The following is a 20,648-nucleotide window of genomic DNA, read 5'->3' as shown; positions in this document are numbered from 1 at the left end:
GAATGTGGTTGGCTCCTCCATTGCAAACCACTTGGAACTACATTCCAACTATAACTATATAACGACTATAACACGACTTTCCTTTAACCTATCATCAATATCATCAATCAGCCCAGACAAGTTTGGTGTCTAACACTCGCTTCTTGCAAAATATACTTATATATGTAAGCGTAAGAAGACACATAAGTGTGTTTGAAATTACCTACTTATTGCAGTTTGAGGCAAAGATGTAATGATTTAGGCTTGAATGCTAATTGTTGTATATTGCTTGTTAGCTGCTTTTAACTCCCACACTAAAGAAGCAAACTATAGACACAAATGTCTTGGCTGACGGTCTACATTTGAGGTAGATAACACTTTGTGGAGATCATCTGGAGGTGCTGGCCTAAGACAGAACATCTTGGCAATGCTTCCAGGCAGGTATTTCCAGCCCAAGGTGTAACCAAAGGGGTGGCCAGGGTGGCCAGTGCCATCCTAGCATGGAGCATGGCCACCCTACTGGCTACCTCAATTATGGAAAATGAGTCAGCCACCATCAGTAAAGTGTCAATTCTGCTTTATGGTGAAAATCTGCGATGAGGGTAGTTACCAATCAGTTATAATAGTCTGATGATGCTGCATTTGATAATTAGCATGTCTTGCTGTGATAGGCTAATTTGCTCAGCAAGCAGGCAAGTGAATGAATGCTGGGTGCTGCTCTGTGAGCTACATTATAAAGTAGGCTATGCTAATTGTTGACTTTTTAAGGTTGAATACATGCATGTGTTGTAAATAGCCTTATACAATGCTTTCTCTGGCTAGATTGTATTATTATTAGGCTTATATATAGTGAGGGCAGCCTAAATCAATAACTTCCATGGCCTATCTTTATGAAATGTTTTTCTTCAAGTAAATGTTGTGCACTAAAGAAAGTGCTGAATTTAATTTACTTGTTTCAAATACATCATCAGGTCTTTAATGTAATTTTAATACAGAAAAAAATATATATTTTATTTAGTTTTTAGACCTATAAACCCAAGACTATAAGCTATTAATGTTTCAAAAATATTTGTAACCACAGGTAAATTCAGACAAAAATGTTTGGCACAAACAAAGTTTTGAAAATGTTTCAGGTGAGGCACATTACCATATCTTTATAATGAGAAGAAGTAAATAAATTAATATGAGTATGAATTTAAGCCCCTAAATGGCCAGGGTTCACCGGCAGGCCCAAAGCTTTATTACACAATTCTATAACCTAAGAATAGCTGAACAGGTTTGCATTGAAGTCCCTGTAGTTACTGAATAATAAACCTTAGTATGTAATGCGCCTGGGATTTTAAGGGGTCAATTAAGTCAATTAAGCTACACATTACCTTTAGAGTCAATACATACTTTACTAACTCACCAAGTTCAACTGTTGATTGAACAAAATTGAGATATTTCAATGCAACTTATTTGGGTTTCATTGCACTAAAATTAAAAAGAAAATAGCGTTTAATAAACACCAATCAAAAATGAAGTGTCAATAAATGTGTGCTACAGTTCACTTGTCTTGTTGTGCATTACAAGCCATCCCATTCATGTTTCAGCCAGTGAACTCCACCTCCTTATCTAATGCGTCTGGTTCAGTCTAGTTTCTCAGAATACTAAGACCCTAACTGGGCTATTATGTGCATGTAAACGTAACTGATATAGCGTTAGTTCATTTGGTGCTCTCGTTGTTCTTGAGTGGGGAACAGCCTGTGAAAGTAAAGGAGCGATTTCATGGTAATTATTTTTCCCTTGTCACTGTAACACTTGTCTGCTGTGGATAAGATAATTAATTACTGCTGGAGTTTTGTGACAGTGTACGAAGATGCTGCTGAATCGGGATTCTCACCTCTCTCTCTCTCTCTCTCTCTCTCTCTCTCTCTCTCTCTCTCTCTCTCTCTCTCTGTCTTGCTCTTGCTCTCTCTCTCTCTCGCTCTGTCGTTGTGTACTCCTTCTCTCGCTGGGCTGGCTCAGCTTTGAGCTCCACACAAAGACAAAAAAGGTGCAGAGATTAGAGAGAGAAAAACAGCAGATAAATGCCCATTGTCACTCCCACGGTGTTTATTTACTTGTCGGACCTGCTTTTGCAAAACGCTGCTAATTGCTCCCCCCACCTATTTGAAAAAGCCATTTCTCTGCGTGATATACATTTTTTCATCTGCACTGAAAGTATTCAGTCTGAAATATGTTTTTGTGTTTAAATATAATTATAAATGTAATTTTGTGCAAAAATGTGTGTTTATATAAAAATGAACACTATAGTGACAAAGCCAAATAACAAATATAATATAAACAGTTGCAGCTTGTGTTTTTGTTGTTTAACTTAGCCTTTGAATCATTACCATTATTAACTTTTTTATTACATTACTTATTATTTGTGTGCTAACACTTCCTGTCAAAAGTCTGGGGATATACACCTTTTTAATACATATTAACCTTGTTGTTTTCGCTGTTGTTGTTATTGATGATGATGTTGATGATGATTTGCAATAGCCTAACACATTAACTAGAAAACTGTATACATCTTGTATGACAGAAACTGCAAGACTAGAGGAACAACTTTGAAATGCCCTACCTTGGGAATAATGCTGTACAAAGTCTACATGTTTTTCCTTTGTTGTGATTTCAACATTTATCAGCTAATCCAACTTTTCAGCTGTTTTGAGTTCAGTTTAGAGTTATTACTTTCATTTTGCTGTAATATTCAAAATTAAGGCAAAAATCAAGGCAAGACAGAGACTGAGAGTGGCCAAGACTGAGGCAAGACAGAGACTAAGAGTGGCAAGACTGAGACTAAGAGTGGCTGAGACCGAGGCAAGACAAAGACCAAGAGTGGCAAGACAGAGACCAAGAGTGGCCAAGACTGAGACCAAGAGTGGCCGAGGTCGCGGCAAGACAGAGATCAAGAGTGGCCAAGACTGAGACCAAGAGTGGCCAAGACTGAGGCAAGACAGAGACTAAGAGTGGCAAGACTGAGACTAAGAGTGGCTGAGACCGAGGCAAGACAAAGACCAAGAGTGGCAAGACAGAGACCAAGAGTGGCCAAGACTGAGACCAAGAGTGGCCGAGGTCGAGGCAAGACAGAGATCAAGAGTGGCCAAGACAGAGATCAAGAGTGGCCAAGACTGAGACCAAGAGTGGCCACACTGGCCCTTTGTGGGTAAGACTGGACACCTCTGATATAACCCAAAAATGCACAGATTAATCCTGTGTGTGTTCTGTTATATAGTGACCCAGTGCTGAGTTATGCATGTGACCGAAATTACCTTCGAATTTTTTTCATTGATTGAACAAAATTGAAACATTTCAGAGCAATTTATTTGGAATGAATTTTTTTTGGATCAAAGCAAACTGGTTTCATTCGTTGTAATGCACTTTCATTAACTTTGGTCCATAATGAATAAATGTCATAAATCTGACGTAGACTTTTTCTTAAGATGTTTCTCAAGAACAAATTTAAGAAAAAGATATTGGTGAATGAGGTTCTTTGCTCTTAAGGTATAACTGTGTACATTAAATGGTTTAAAAGAGATAGATGAAAGGTGTGTATATGTACATTGTATATGTACCCGAAGTCATGAGGGTTTTTTTTATAATAGGAAAGTAAAATAATAAGCCTGGAGTCAGGAGAGGGTGTTTGGAGTCTCTGTAACTTAATAACATAATAACAATGTGCCCTATCTAAAGGTACTGAAGAGGAACTTTTGAGCAGTACCAGCTTTATGACTTGAGGTTACCACCACAGTTAAAATTTTTCTGAGAATGTGCCTGTTTTAGATGGTGAATAGGCCTACAGCTCATCACCCAAGCGTACCATGACTGAAAGGTCTCGCAGTAACTTTCTCAAAATAAAGTTAACTAGAAGTAAAATACAACTCTAAACACTTCAGAGTGAAAGTATTGAGAGCAGAGAGGAGGTTTTTTACGATCTCATACTCTATTCACTGACAGTACGCGGACATGAGGGAGCTGATCTTACGTCTTTTAACACACTTCACACGTATTGAATGGCCTTGGAAAGTCAGCAGTCCCTTTATAGATTAATGAAACTTCTCCAGCTCTTCAGCTCCCTCCTAACACAGGTACATTAAAATAAGAAACTATTCACAACTTTTCTTTTGAATTTTAGGTTCATTTTCTTTTGATGTTTTGCAGATGTTTGTTACTAAATTACATCAAAATAATATCCACTGCAGATGCTTTGCAGATGCACAGTCTTAACCCTATACTTAAATGGCCAGTAGTGGACGCAAACCTCTTAAGAATAGCTAAGCATGTTTGCTTTGAAATACCTGTAGTTACTGAATAATAAGTTTTGGTATGAAGTAAGCCTGGGATTTTAAGGAGTTAAGTATTATTCAACTTTATATACATACACATACACACACACACACACACACACACACACACACACACGCACACACACACACACACACACACACACACACACACACATATATATATATATTTTTTCTGTTTGTCTGTATTTTTAAATAATTTGAAAATACCTGTTTCCCTTTACACTCTGTGTAACTTTCATGATAATTGGCCCAAAATTGGTTCCAAAGACTTACATTAAGAGTAAAGTAGGTTTATTCCTTCTCCTGTAAAGTTATCATTTTGGACATATGAGTTTTTTTCAACAACAGTGATACATGTATATATTCATTGCTGCCCAAAGAAAAACAAGTTTCTCCAAAATAATAACTTTATTGGAAAAAGCATGTTATAATGCCATGTTAGCAGCAGTTTGAGAAGATCATAAGCATGTACAAACGTTCATCCTTCAAGCTTGGTAGCGTATGTTAATGTAAAAAGATTTTATTCCAAGTGATTTTAGAGCATTTCTATTGGTCCATTCATCATGAAATGTTGGTGGTGAAATGATGTGATGAAATGATGAGTGATTGTTAAGAGATTGTGAGTTCGGTCCTGGTAAAGGCATATGTGAGTAGGACTCCTATCACTCACATGATGCTAGCCAATGCGGAAGTGTTGACCTGTCCTATAATGCCATGTTAGCAGCAGTTTGAGAAGATCAGAATCATGTACAAACCTTTATCCTTCAAGCTTGGTAGCATTGTGTGATGGGGATACCTAACTAGCAGGTGGGAATCAGCCATGACTAAACTGGCCCATCCCAGAGACCAACACCACTAAATGTACCTGGATTGCAAGAAGCAGAAAATGCAACCAACTTCTAAGACTGAACATTGGAGGTGTGGAAAGATATCCCTGCAGATTTCTTTGGAAAAGTAGCCATGACACTACATTACTAGGATAACTGTGTGGATCTAATAGTATACAGTTATGGGATATATTTCTTGTCGGAAGAAAACCTTGTATCTCCAAAATGATAACTTTACAGGAGAAGGAAAAAAAACATGCTTTACTTTCAATGCAAGTCAATGTAATGAGACTTTTTTCGAAGTCATTTTGGGCCATTTCTTTTAGTCCATTCATCATGAAATCTACATACAGTGTAAAGGGTATCAGGTATTTTCAAATTATGTGAAAAACTGAAAAATGTCAAAAATAGAGATATGAGGTTTTCTTCTGCAAATTGCATTTATGGCCTCTCTGACTCTCTGACATTTACATAATGCTCTATATATTTACTGCATTTTAATAATTGATTTAATAAGAAAAGCACTAAAACAGCTTAAGGATCCAAAGTGCACATATATATGCGGATTACCACTACCCAAACATAACAGTCATTAACCTTGACCTTGACCCTAATCGAGAAGGCAATCCCCAGCTAAGACTGTCAAAGCAGTGCCACAATCAAACTCATACAAAAAGCAAGAGCTCATTTCTGCACACATGCTCAGACCACCTCATTTTATTTTCACGCTCAGTTGTGTCCAGGAGGTCAAGCTGATGGTCGCCTGAGCAGAGGACAGTCTCATTGATGAGGAGCTGTGGTAAAGGTTTGGGTTTTAATGGTCTCTGGTGTGGTCTGTCTGGAAGCTGCTTAAAGCGGGCCAGAATCTCTGAAGTGTGGACGGAGGAGCTCCGCAGCTTCCACTGGGCTGCAGACCAGAGGAACCAAAGGTCCCTGTTGAAGTTATTTTCAGGCTAAACCCAGGGGCTAGTTCCAGAAGGCCCCATGGCCTCCCAACAGCAGGATATGGTCACATCATCATGGTCAGTAGCGCTCCACAGTCTCAGAGAATAAAGACTTCAACCATTGATGGCTATATTGACAAGAAAAAAAAAGTTTATTTTGCTTTTTTTTACACATGCTTAAATATAACATTAGCAAAAACATCAGTACAAAGTGAAGCTTGGAATATGTAATTAATTTGGCTATTTTAGTATTTAAGGTAATTGCATGATTATTGATTACCCATAACATTAAAGCCACCTCCTTGTCCATTTTATCAGTTCTACTTAAAAGTGGAGGAAATATAAAATACATGCTGACGTAAAGGCACTTATATTTAACAATAATATCAAAAATCATGTATTCTTTTAATTCAATCATCAAATTGAAATATTTGATGAAATATATCCATATTAAGTCATTATATGGCTTTAACTATGTAATTATGGCTGGCTTTATGTAGTTACATGTAAATAACTATGTAATGACAATTGAATAACTATGTAATGACAATTGAATATGTATCAAAATGACAATAATAGCTCTAAGCATAGTGGTCTCTGGTCTAGACTTAGAGTTAGGCTTTCAAGAGCCTGAAAACTCCCTGGAAAGAGTTTAACTGAAAGTGAACAACTGTGAAGGTCAGTCCCAGTTGCATAATAAGGTTTGGTTCTTTTAAATATGACATCCTGCTCAGTGGACAGGTGTAGAAAGACTCAAGAAAGAAGACAAATCTGTCAGGGCACTTGGTGGTTTGTCTTTTTTGAAAGCGTATTTAAACTTTCATATACGGATGGGATACTGTAGCATGGAGAAATGTGGAATCTGACTCTAATATTTATATATACAGTGGTTTCTTCAATCCAAACAATTTAGATTGGAGGGTCAAGACATTCAAGTTAACATGTTTCTTTCCCTCTCTCTCTCTCTCTCTCTCTCGCTCTCTCTCTGTCTCATGCATCGCTGAAAAGCAGAGGTTAATTTCTTTACAAGAGCAAGCCACTTGCGGAGCAATTACAACAATGATGGAAGGTTTCCTTGACTCCCCGTTGTTTAAAACCTGTAATTTATGACTCACAAAGAGGCCACACTTAATTCCTCCACTGTGGCTATGGACGGGGGGGCAAGGGAGGGCGGGTAGTGGCAGAAACGCTCCCACTTCCTCGTGTTCCTGACGTTTTAATAGGGGTTCTGGGAGAGCCGCGCCATCTCAATCTGGTTCCGACCCAACGGGCACTTGATCATCGTTTCCTTGCGTTAATGTGCTGTGTTACCTTGAGGAAGGAGAGAAGACACAGTGTGCAAAAGAGGGCCAGGGAGTTGGCAGGCCTTGTAAATATTCCGGCCGTGGAAATATGTCGCTAATTGTTCCGCCGCCAATGCCGAGGGCTCGATTCATTGTGTATCAGTGTACGTGGGTTGAAAGGTAGATATGTTATTCCTGTGATAATGCAGAAACCTGGTACACTGGGAATTGGCAACAGCTTCATTTAGGAGGATAAAAAAAACAGAAGGTTAATACATAAATGCAAAAACAAACAAACATCTAAAATAATTCACCATGAATAGCTAGGAATAATTGGAATTGGAGAAATTTTGGTCTCACTTTGAATTGTCTCCAATAACTGTGTAGTTACATGCTAATATAATATAATAATATTGCACGTAACAACAGTGGGTTCCACTTTTGTTTGGTCAGCCTCCCAATAGAATATCTACAAATGCTCCACATATTGAAATACTATCAGTAGATTCTCCACAGTCTTGGAATTAGGGTTGATATTTGGGCCAGGTATAGGATTAGGACCAGTGTGAGCATTAAGATAAGGTTAAGGTATGAATCGAGGTTTACAGTTTGTGAAAATTGAGGTTAATGTAGTGGGTTTTCTAATTGAATGTACATTAAATGCAAGGATGCTTTTCTTCAAAGAATCTTCAGTGGGGTCTCTAAACAATAGCCAACTATGAAACAATCTATTTAATGTTACAGATGGATTACAGTAGGACAGGTTATGTAAATACATGAGAGCATCTTGATAATTGTAACAGAATGACTTGTCTTATGTAGTTACACATGCGTAATAGGGTGAGGTTAATTACATTAGTATGCATTGCTTGCTGATTGCAACTGTTTAATTACTTCCATTATGACAGCTTCCCTAATATTTAACCAGCTATAGTAGTAAACATCAGCAATCTGTAATACACCTGTAATAATGAATATATCACAAGTAGTTACATTGTTGTTGCATGTATTGCTAATGTGTAACTACATATTTATTAGAGACACAACATAAAGAAATGCACTGATTTCTTATCAAATGCAAACATGTTTTTGTTTTTTTAGCAAAATGTTGCAAAATGCTTTTAGTTTTAAAGACTAAATAAATCTGTGATTATTCCAAAGTTTAGCTTCATTTTGTATTAGTGAGTCTATAACACACAAGGATTTATATACAGTGGGCTTATCTGAGACCACCGTGAAAATCTGGTATTTTGTCTTTTAAACCTGGAAATAAATAACAACATTTTAGAATCTTGAAAAAAAAAATATGACAATTAAAACGAAGAAAAAAAGAAGAAATATTGGAAATTCTGCACTCTTTCTATTACACTATTCGCAAATTTGTGAAATGTACCAAATCTTTGTACAAAAAGACAATTTTTTATTTTATTATTATTTTTTAGTCCAAATCCTTCCATTGAAATACATTCACTCACAGGTGGATTTTGATCGACTGATCAGAGGCTCCTGCATGAACTTATGGAGTCCATGCCACCTCAAGTGGACACCAAATTCTGAAGTTCATGTAAACATTCAAAGATTCTAATTTTCATTCAAATTACTGTGCTGATAATATTGTTTGTAAAGAAAAAGGTTTCTATTGAATTAGAAAGGAATGCAAAATAAAAGTAGTGGTCTCAGACTTTTGGACTCTGTATGAGTTATTTTCTATAATAACAGTAAACAGTGTAATATTTTAAGTCACAGTATGAATCTATATGCCATAAATATAATAGGAAAGCCTGCACATCAGGCAGAATTCATAATTGTTACAGTTTCTGTGATGTAGCTTTCAGAGGCGGTAGACTCTGGTTACTATCATCACCACTGTAAACTATTTTACCTCTAAGTTTCCCTAGAATAGAACATTTCTCATCAAACCACTCAGAATAAATGTATATCTTAACTATATAACTAAGTAGAAATTTAAAGGATTTCCTTTTAAATTGTTTCAGATTCAATAGTGCAGAAAGCTGCCGCAACTTAATTTGGGGGGAAATGAGGGAGGTAAGTAAATATGTAGATACAGTACTGTGTAAATGTCAGAGACCACCCCTTGTTTATTTATTTTCCAGTCAAAACAGCCCCTTTTCAGCTTCAGAGAAAAAAGAATTTCAGCATTTAATGTGTCCGCTCTTCACCTTCATTACAGCTTCCATTCTTTTCTGCAGACTTGCTTTCAGTTTTGCAAAGAAAGGGATATTTTTCCAAACCTCCCAAGTTCAGTCTTAGAAATTGGTTGCATTTTCTGCTTCTCAAGATCCAATTAATCCCAAACACACTGAGTAATGTTGAGTTCTTTGATTGTTTGAGGGCCTGAATTTATTTGATGATTAAAAATAAACACAATGCAGCACAGCAGCTATTACACACACTTTACACCATCAGGGATTAAATGACAATAAAGCCCTAAAGTTTATTTCCATTGTGGTTCTCTTCACATAAAACAACATAACATAAACAAATTGAACATCATAAAACAATACAATATACACCACCATGATTACCAGCAGGGTGGCTTTCTTGATTAGATCATTTTTTAGATACTTTCAAAACATAGTAATGCATAATAAGATCTAAAACACTGCTTGCTTACACATTCCATCCTTTCAAAGCCATCTTAAGAAGGATGGTTCTTCAAGGGTTCTTTAGTAAATGGAATGGTTCATATAGAACCATTTCATGCATATTTTTTGCATGGTGTAATGGTTCTTTAGATGAATGGAGTTTTGCATGGGTTTTATATTGTTCTATCTAGAACCTTTTTTGAAACGGGTCTGTATTGCACCATAAAGATTCTTCTGCACTCTTAAACAGATGATTCTTCAGGGGTTCTTTAGTAAATAGAATGGTTCCATGTAGAACTAAATAGAGCTTTTTTTTGTTTGTTTGCATGGTAAAATGGTTCTTTAGATTAATGGAGTTTTGTATGTGTTTTATATAATTCTATCTAGAACAATTTTTTAAAAGGGTTTGTTTTGCATCATAAAGGTTCTTCCACACTCTTAAAAAGATGGTTCTTCAGGGGTTCTTTAGTAAATTTAATGGTTCTACATAGAACTACTTCATGCTTAAATGTTTTTTGCATGTAAAATGGTTCTTCGATTAACAAAGTGTTGTATTGCTGTATGTGGTTCTATAGAGAACCTTTTTAAAAAGGCTCTTCTACACTCTTAAAAGATTGTTCTTCATGGGTTCTTTAGTAAATGGAATGGTTCCATATGGAACTGTTTCATGCTTAAATGTTTTTTTTCATGGTGAAATAGTTTTTTAGATTAATGGAGTGTTGGACATGATGTATATGGTTCTGGTGCTATATAGAACCTTTTTGAAAAGGGTTTCTAAACCTTTTCTAAGAAAAGTTTTTCTACACCCTTATAAATGGTTCTACAAAGGTTCTTTAGTAAAGAAAATGGTTTTGTGTAGATCCATGAACACTCAAAGAACCCCTTTGCATGATTAAAGTGTTCTTTGGATTATTAAATGGTTCTTCAGATTGATGGAGAATGTGCTGTAGATTGTTCTATTTAGAACCTTTTCGGAAAAGGGTTTTTCTGTTGTTACAAGCTTGACACTGTACCAATAGCAGAACCCTTTTTGGTGCTATAAAGACACCTTTTCAAAAAGGTTCTAGATAGAGTTATATACAACACAGTATGATATACTCCATCATTGTGAGGAACATTTCCATGGTAAAGGGTCTTTATGTGTTCATGGTTCTATATTGAACCATTTTCTTTACTAAAGAACCCTAGAAGAACTATCTTGAATGTAGAAGAACTTTTTGGTGCTATATAAACCCTTTTCAAAAAGGTTCTAGACAGAAAAATATATAACACATACAACACTCTTAATCAAATGACCCATTTCACTATGTAAAAAAAGCATTTAAGCATGAAATGGTTCCATTTACTAAAGATGTAATATCTTTTTCATGGAGTGTAGAATAGATATACAATAAAATGATCTTATACTTTTTTTATGGAAATATTGTTTTTTATGTCTGAGTCATCTCACCCCAGTCTGAGCCGAGTCGGACATAAAAAAGTTAATCCATATGTATGACTATTTTGATCAAAGTGAGAAAATCCAAAGGTTATTTCTCAGGAGCCGATTTTCAGAAATTGAAGAAAGTGGCTTAAGTTTTGCTCTGATTTCAAACAGACTTAACTGCGTCCAGAAGAAGTACATGGGATCTCATTTAGAGCATTTCAATAGTGAACAAATAAGTAAATAACCAACCTGTAAAAGGAGGAAATAGAAATTAATTTAAATAGATTTTCAAGAAAGACAAAAATGTAACACAAGTGTGTTGAACTCATTACCTGAGCCAGTTTCATAGGGTGGGCTACATTAATAGTTTTCCTGTCCTGGTACTTGGAGCTGTGTTCATGTGTATCTGTGCACAGGGGGATCTATCTGAGGTGCAGGCGATGACCTCGGTCACTTTACACCACAAAACCAGCTGTGTAACTTTCCCTCTCTCTTTTCCCTCCTGAGGGCCGGCTTTCACGCTGTTGCCACGGCAACACCCCTCTGTTTCCCAGCCCTGCTGACCGGCGGCCGTCCAGCGGAGCTTCTCCGTCTCTGTGTGGAACATCATGAAGCGTTTGAAAAGCTCTCGCGGAGCTCTTTTCCCGCTCACCCGTGCCGCGATTTGGCGTGAGGTGAGGGGTTTCCGAACAGGCCGAGAGATTTAGGGGCTCGGATGTGTTGTCTGCTTCTTTTCAAGAAGTTCCTCAGGTTAAACCCCCCTGCTGGTCCGATTACATTTCCATATCAACATGCAGGGTGAATCTAGAGGCTGAACAGGGCTGTCTAGTGTGGGGGCAGCAGCGGAGGAGGGCTGGGGAACACGGAGGGCATGCCAGTAAAGTTTAAATAAACACACATAAGAATACACACACAGCACCAGAGGCCATGAGGGGGGCAGCAGTGGCCCCTCAGTGAGAGCATGCATCACCCCAGCTGTGAGTGTGTGTGATGTAGATCCTTAACTCAGCTACTACACCTTTTCTGAGGTCATGCATGTGTACTGGTTTTCATACACTCAGCACAAAAATGTCCTCATTTTGTAGAATAAGCTCTTTTTGCTTACCTCATTTTTAAAACTGAAAGATAACTTTTATTATATATGAATACTTTTATACATACATATATTTTATACATATAAATACACATAAATACATATAATATACCTATTTTTGACTAAGAGTTTGAGTAAAAGCAATGCTCCAAAATTACTTAAATCTTTTCACAATAACTTCAATTTAAAGTTGAGACTTTTTTATCCTTTCTCTTGAAAAGTTACCCTTTTGGCAGTACAAGGTTTTCTCAGCAACCGTATACATAATACATAAGAGAATTATTATTATAGTATTATATAGGTTCTTACATGTTTATAATACACAAAGGATGTATTATTATTATTATGCTGTGAGGTGACAGCACTACCGACTGCGCCACCGTGCCGCCCATATATATATATATATATATATATATATATATATATATATATATATATATATATATATATATATATATATAATGACCCCATATACGAGGTATAAAAATATTAAAACAAACATATATATATATGTATATATATATATATATATATATATATATATATGTATATATATGTGTGTGTGTGTGTGTGTGTGTGTGTGTGCTCAGCTATTGCCCCCTCTGTTTGTGTGTATAATGGAGACCCCCAGGTGCAGATCCTCTCTGAACATGAGCATGAATCTGTAAAAAGCTGACACTGCAGTGTGCTCTCTCTGTCCTGGCTACTGGACAGATTATGTACGTGTGTATGTGTGTGTGTGTGTGTGTGTGTGTGTGTGGACTCGTTCCATCACCACACTCTGCCTCATTTACGTCTTCGGGGCAGTTGGGAGAGACTCCACTATCCTAAACAACCCCCAGCAGCCCTGTCCACCTCCATGTGTGCGTGTGGCTGTGCCTGCAACTTCCATAAAGCTTCCTCTTTCGCCATAGGTCTTTAAATCCTGGGCTGGAAGCTGCTGAACTGCTCTGGCACGGGTCACTTAGTCCTGTTCCCGCACAATACACTTTTACAGCGAGGTACCTGCAGCCATGCAGCGGTCAGAGGCAGCTGAGTGAGTGTGCTATGTTAAAGGAATGCTCGAGAGTCTTCCAATCCAACCTTTGTTTGATGGCACATCATGAATCCACAGGTGCTTCTGTCCATCCTTCCACTGTGAGAATAACTCAACGCTATGGGTCTGAAAGGATGTGTAGCAAAGAAGCTGCCAGTGTTCTCAGAACATAGACTGATCACCCCAGAGTCCAGACCTCAAAATCATTGAGTGTGTTTGAGATTATTGGATTGGGAAAAATAGAAAAATTACAACCAACTTCTAAGACTGAATTTTGGAGGAGTGGAAAAGATGGCCCTGCAGGTTTATTTGAAAATCTGAAAGTACATCTTCAAAAAAGAATGGAAGCTGTAAATGAAGTCAAAAGGTGAACATAAAAATTGAACAAAAAATTATTGATATTTAGCTATTGAAGCTTCGGTGTAATTTTCTGTTAAATGTATGTTTACTAACTTTTTAGTAAATTAAATAATGAAAGGTTGGTCTCTTATTTTTGCACCATTGTATATATTGAAGCATATTCTTGTACTTAGTAAAAGAGCAAGAAACCGTTTGACTTTGAACTTATACTACTATAACTAAAAAGTCAGAATACTACTACAACTAAAAAGTCAATGGGCTGTTTCTTCAGCAATCATTGACATCTATTATATTTGAGAAGAGATATCCAAGAATAAACATGTTAATAAATATATGCATTAGTAATAGTTACTAAAATAAACCTAGAGGAGATAAATCACTACCAATACTGTCCAAAAGAAAAACAATCTCCAAAATAGTAACTTTACAGGACAAAGCAACAACATTCTTAAAGAAAATTGTCTTGTATTTTTGAAGTATTGCTATTGGTCCATTTATCATCAGATGTTCACATAATGCTCAAATGATGTAGATAAATAAAAATCAAATAAATAGAGATCCCTGTAGTTTTGTTGAAGCAGCAATAAAATAATATAATGAAAGAATAAGTGTGGTTATGAATTTAGAACAAGAAGTAAAATAAGCAAGAAGTAAAATGAATACAAACAGTAACAAAGCAAAGGAAAATTACTTTTAAAAAGCCCCACATACAACATATACACAGGCAAATGTACAGTAAAGCAGAACCTTGACTGTTACAGTGTGTGTCAAGGAAGCTGAAGGAGTGAGTGATGTTATTGTTGTTGCAGGTGGCGTCCTGCTGACGAGGCCCCCAGCCTGCAGGTCACCGCCTGCTCCATTAGCCTCATAAAGAAGAACACCATCTCCTGCTGTGAGAAACTTATCACTCAACTTAGCTCACACAGAAACACCATCAAAAAAAGCTGTTATATATATGTGCAGTGGGAAACCCTCGGGCCTTCTAAGCCTTCAGAGAAGACCTAATGATTTCTGGCCAGTAGAAAAACACCTAGTTCGTTTTTTATTCAAGAGAATCATCATGCTTGTTGTAGTGAAACTCTGCAAGTATTGTATGCTTATTCCATTGTTAAGTTTTGGTAGGAAACAAAAGGGTTGAATTCTTGAGTCGCCCAATGGAAACTGTCCAATTCGATTTTTTTTCTTGTGATAGTTAGGTAGATACAGCCAAGTGAGCTTTCCCATTGGTTAGGACTTCAGGAGCTAAACTGAAGGCCTAACATGTTAGACTAGCTGAGCCCTGGCAATGAAATGCAGCATATATGCATCGTGTGGCATTGTTTGATGCCCTGTATTTTTTTTTTAAAAAAGGGGTCACTAAAAGGTAAAGAAAGCATAGTTTGGCTTTTTAATGTGATAAAACTGGTAATCCAAAAAAGGGTGGAACAGTTAATGTATGTTTTTTGTGGGGCTCAACTATATACATAAAACCTGACCGTGGAATCAACCAGTAATGTTTTAGCTGGGCCCAAATTAATAAGCAAAATATTTATTATTATTAAGTGACCCTTATTAGTCCCATGCCGGGAAAATTTCACCTCTGCATTTCAACCCATCTGTGCAGCGAAACACCACATACACACTAGTGAACACACACACACACTAGGGGGCAGTGAGAACACTTGCCTGGAGCAGTGGGCAGCCTTATCCACAGCACCAAGGGAGCAGTTGGGGTTTAGGTGCCTTGCTCAAGGGCACCTCAGTCACATACTGTCAGTTCAGCGAATCGAACCAGCAACCTTCCGGTTACATGACTGCCCCTTACACTAGGACTTCTGGAAGTCCTAGATACACTACTGAATGCAAGCAGTAGCCAAGCCAGGCTTCAGTCACTGGCAATAGCTCTGCAACAGGAAGGTTGTGATCAAGAACTGAATCACTGACACACCAGAAATAGATGGGGGTACACACTGGGAGAGTGTGAGCTTATTAAATCCATGATTTTACTGCAGTATCCCATGCTTTGATCCCAAGCCTAGAAGCACCAGGGGTGCTATGGAAGAGTCTCTACATGAAAAACAACAGTAGTAGTATAATAGTATGGTTCCTCTTTGGGTCAGTACCTTGGTGAATGTCAATGACAGTGATCCCACTTTGATTAATTTTCCTTACATTAGTGAACATCCATCCTACTGACTGAGAATGTAACACAGTACATTGGTGTCAGTGATCAAAGAAATGTTTCACTGAAATGCCATGCTAAATGCTATGTAGCTAAATTAGTCTTTGTACTACTACACCAAAGCAGTTCTACATGCCTAAAAAGTTGCTGTGTCTTAGATAAGAGTTAGACAGTCTAGTTTAAATTTTAAGCTCATTTGAGGGTGCAAAATTCTTATTCAGAGTGTATGCTTTTCTTTTAGCCCTATGCAACTGAGTCTAATGCCATAGCAAGAGTCATTGTACAACTGCAGCATAATGTCGAATTTCAAATTTTGATTTCTCTGACCACAGGACACTTTTCCACTTCCTCTCAGTCCATTTTAAATGAGCTCAGGCCCAGAGAAGGTGGCAGCATTTCTGGATCCTGTTTATATATGGTTTCCTCTTTGCATTTTGAAGTTTTAACTTGCATTTGTGGATGCAGCGACAAACTGTTTTCACAGACAGTGGTTTTCAGAAGTGTTCCTGAACCCATGAAGTTATTTTCACTACAGAATCATGTCTGTTTTAATGCAATGCCACCTGAGGGCCCAAAAATCATGGCCAGCATATAATGTTTTTTGGCCTTTTCCCTTGCATACAGAGATTTCTTCAAAATCTCTGAATATATTAATGACATTATGTACCGTAGATGAGGAAAAGCAAAAGTTCAAAAGTTCAACATGGGCATATATTTTTTTAAAAAACAATAACATTTCTCAGTTTCAACATTTAATATGTTGTCTTTTTACTATTTGAGTGAAATAGGGTTTAAATGATTTGCATATCATTGCATTTTTTTTATACATTTTGCACACTGTCCCTGTAACCAGTCAGCAAAGTTCAGACGCGTGCAGATAAAAGTGAAAAGACAAGCTTTATTAACACTAGGCAGAGACATAGTCGAAGTACAAGTGTGGGTCAAAACCAAGAAGTGATATATGATCACGAATATGATCATCACAACAGGCAAACAAATCCAGAGGGCAAGACAAAATACAGAGTCAAAGAAGGCAGGCAAAAAGGTTCAAAATCACAAATCCAAGAATCAAGCAAAGGTACAAAAGGAGAAGACAAAAACGGAGTCAATATTAACAAGATTGTGGCAAAACAGAATAAACGCTCAGTAAGTTCAAGAATGAAACAATACCTTGCAAAGATCCTGTGCTAAAGCCCGGGCTATTATACTAAACTAAACTAGTCACATGATACTAACACACAGGTGAAAGCATTCAGAATTACGGTGACTTTGAGCGCTGATAGGTGCGAGGCTGAACGTCACTGATCACATGATCTTCACATGGCTGCTGGGTAATGGAGTCCACAAAGGACTCCGATTCGACAGGGAAGTCTGCCATCACGTGATCTCCCAAGTTGTCTTAGGAAATGTGGTCCATAGCACTAGACAAGTCTCTACAACGCGTGACAGTCCCAACATTTTTGAAAACAGGGTTGTACAAAGTGTTGTTGATAACTATGATATGTTAATGTCTGTTGTTTCAAATAAAACAATGTTTTGAATAAGCTTCAAATGTCCACATTTAATCTAGACTAGCTAAAAATGTCCACGTGAAGCATTTAGTGCTAACATACTATTACTAATCCCACAGGAGAGCTAGCAGAAAGCATTTTTGTTTTATTTTTTTCTTGTTTATTTGACATTTATGGCCTGAACTCAAGTATCTCTGCACACTGCCTCATATTAGCAATGCTGATTGTTGTAGATGGATCTGCTGTTGAGTGTTTGTTTGACAGTTCTTCAATAACAAACTTGGAGGAGCTTCCCTGTGTCTGAATGCAGAAAGTTGAGGTGAATTAGCGTGGCCAATGGCCTTCTGCAAAACAATGGTTATGAAATCCTGTAGTGGGACCCCATAAGCGTCAGAGGGGCGATGGGATTAGATCTCTATTCCTCTCCATTTTGCCTTTAGGGCATTTAGACAGGCGTCCAACTCTGAGGTTGAAATGGGAAGAGGAAAAAAACACAAACAAAAATGAACACACAACCACAAATGAATACAAATTGATATTTTGACAATGTAAGACCCTCCATTTTACTCTATTATTTTTACATTACTCTATTTCTTACATTTTACATAAATCAAATGTTCTGCCTCAGGCAGAACTGTGTTGTGGTTTGCGCTGAACAAGATGGAGATGTTGGCTCCTAAATGTAGACTTGGCTGTGTCTCAGGGTCAAGCACTTTTATAGTATACAAACTTGTACAATCTCCATAGAAAAAAACATTTTCCATAGAATGGAAAGCTCTGGAGCAGCCACACATGAGCCTAAGTTTACCATGCCCAGTGCACAGCATAGGATACAGGGGTATAACAGCCCCCCAGCATTGGGCTGTGGAGCAGTGAAACTGCCATCTCTGGAGCGAAGGAGCTCCATCCAATACATTTGGCAAAAGTTGGAGAGGTGTTTGTGATCCACAACATCCAACATCAGTTCCTGACCTCACTAATGCTCTGGAGGCTGAAAACAATCAAAACCTCACAGCAATGTTCCAACATCTAGTGTAAAGCCTTGCCAGAAGAGTAGAGACTGTTACTGCACCAAAGAAAGAACAAATTCTCTATTAATACCTTTGATTCCAGATAAAAAAACTGGATATGCAGGTTTCTACAAACTTTTAGACGTCTACTGCATAGTGAGTAATGTAAGAATGGAGTACATACTGTAAACAGTAAGAAAATGGCATATAGTATATTGTGTAAGAAAAAAATGCATAATGCCCACCCATTCCCACAAGATTTCATCCTTCTCGCCCGATCCCGCAGAAAATTGGAATCATTTGTCCTGCTCCCGCCTGCAGCTGAAACGCTTTGGCCCGCTACTGCCTGCGCAGTTCCATCAAGGTGAACTGACATCAAATATCTAGTCTATTCACAAATAAATGAGTCCCGTTTACATCCCGTTTAAATAAAAGTAATGTGTGGCCACGATTTAGTAAGGCATGGGAATGGGATAATTAAGTTGTGGCCATGCATAAGGATCTAATTCCCATGCATGAATACGGTGTGGCCAAGCATTTTTTTTTTACAGGATGTCACCAGCAGGGCTCCGTAAGAATTAAACCACAGAATAGTTATTTTTGGTGTTGGGGCTCAGCAGCTGTGGTTGTCAGACTGAAGGCTCTGCCATCTCTGTAAGCTTACGAGAACTAAGCTACTTCTCCACTCTTTGGAATTACTTTATTCATTTTAACTTTTTTATTGTTATCATTTTATATTGTTTACATATATGATTTAGTGATCGTACTACTTTTTTTAGGCTGTTCATTAATTACATGCTTCGGGCCACTCCCGCCTATAGTGGGCTGGTTTTCTGCCCGCTCCCGCACACAATACTAAGAATTAGTCCCACACTGCAAGATACTATTGCAGGTCCCACGGGAATCCTCAGGAGTGCACACCTCAAGTTGGCATCACACCTCCAAAATTCAAAGATTTAGCAGCTAGACTTGCTTTAACAGGACAAATGATATAAACATTTAAAATACAAAAACATTATGTCTGGCATATCAAAACCTATAATACATACATATAAATACTAATGATGTCAATGTCACTGTTTTTTAATGCTGTTCTTGCATTTTACTAGTTTGACTCTTCAGACTATCCATAGTTCCAGGCTGAAGACCAGCTGCTTGCATACTGTATGCTGCTATGATTGTGATTGTAGCCGTCTTGTTCTAATACAGCTTTTGAAAGGTAAGTTCTATTGATGGCTCTCTTGATAAATTTTCCAGCTACTGCTATTGTGAAGTTGTTTATGATCAAAGTACATCGAGTCTGAAGTGTCATTTACAAGCAAAACACAGCACTGATGTCAGCAATACCAATAATATCAGCAATGATAGCAAAAGAAGACACGTTCAGCAGACTGGACAGTGCTCGCAGGAGGCCTATGGATAAACCAATGAGGAAAAAAACAACAAAAACAAAAGCAAATTGGAAAGCTTCAGTTCACTTTGGACAAGACATAATGTAGAACGAGAGGCTACAATGGCAGAAGAGTTGGAACATGTAGTTACTTTTCCTCTCACTGGACGTGGATCAAAAAGGCGTTCACTTTACTTCTAAGTTCATCCTGCATTGATCTGATTTTCACGCCGAGATTAGTGTGAACTCATGATGAAAGGAATGGGCCTCATTCACCAATATCTTCCTAAGTTTTTTCTTGAATTTGTTCTTGAGAACGGTCCTAAAGAGTTAGCACAGATTCCGTTTTTACCTAAGAATAAATTCCAAATAAGAAAACATCAGTGAAAGTCAGAATATTTGTGAAAACTGTGAAAGTGGGTTTTAAGAAGAAATTTCTTCTTAAGAATGGTTGGTGAATGGTAATGTAATTGGATTTCTGAAAGTAATAAACATACTCTGATGAAGCTTATGTTGTCCACTCAGACCTACAACAAAAAGCACTATTTTATAAATTTTTAAATTTTTTAGGATCAAGAGCAAATAAAACAAATGTGATTAAACTGTCTGATTATTATATTCTCACTGAGCAGTGTCTGAAGCTCAACTTCCATGCAATTACCATAAAAATTTACTTTTATATACATGA

The sequence above is a fragment of the Colossoma macropomum genome, unplaced genomic scaffold (genome assembly GCF_904425465.1).
Source record: "Colossoma macropomum unplaced genomic scaffold, Colossoma_macropomum, whole genome shotgun sequence".
NCBI classification, from domain to species: Eukaryota; Metazoa; Chordata; class Actinopteri; order Characiformes; family Serrasalmidae; genus Colossoma; species Colossoma macropomum.
The sequence above is the reverse complement of the archived record's forward strand: the minus strand, read 5'-3'. Positions refer to the sequence as shown.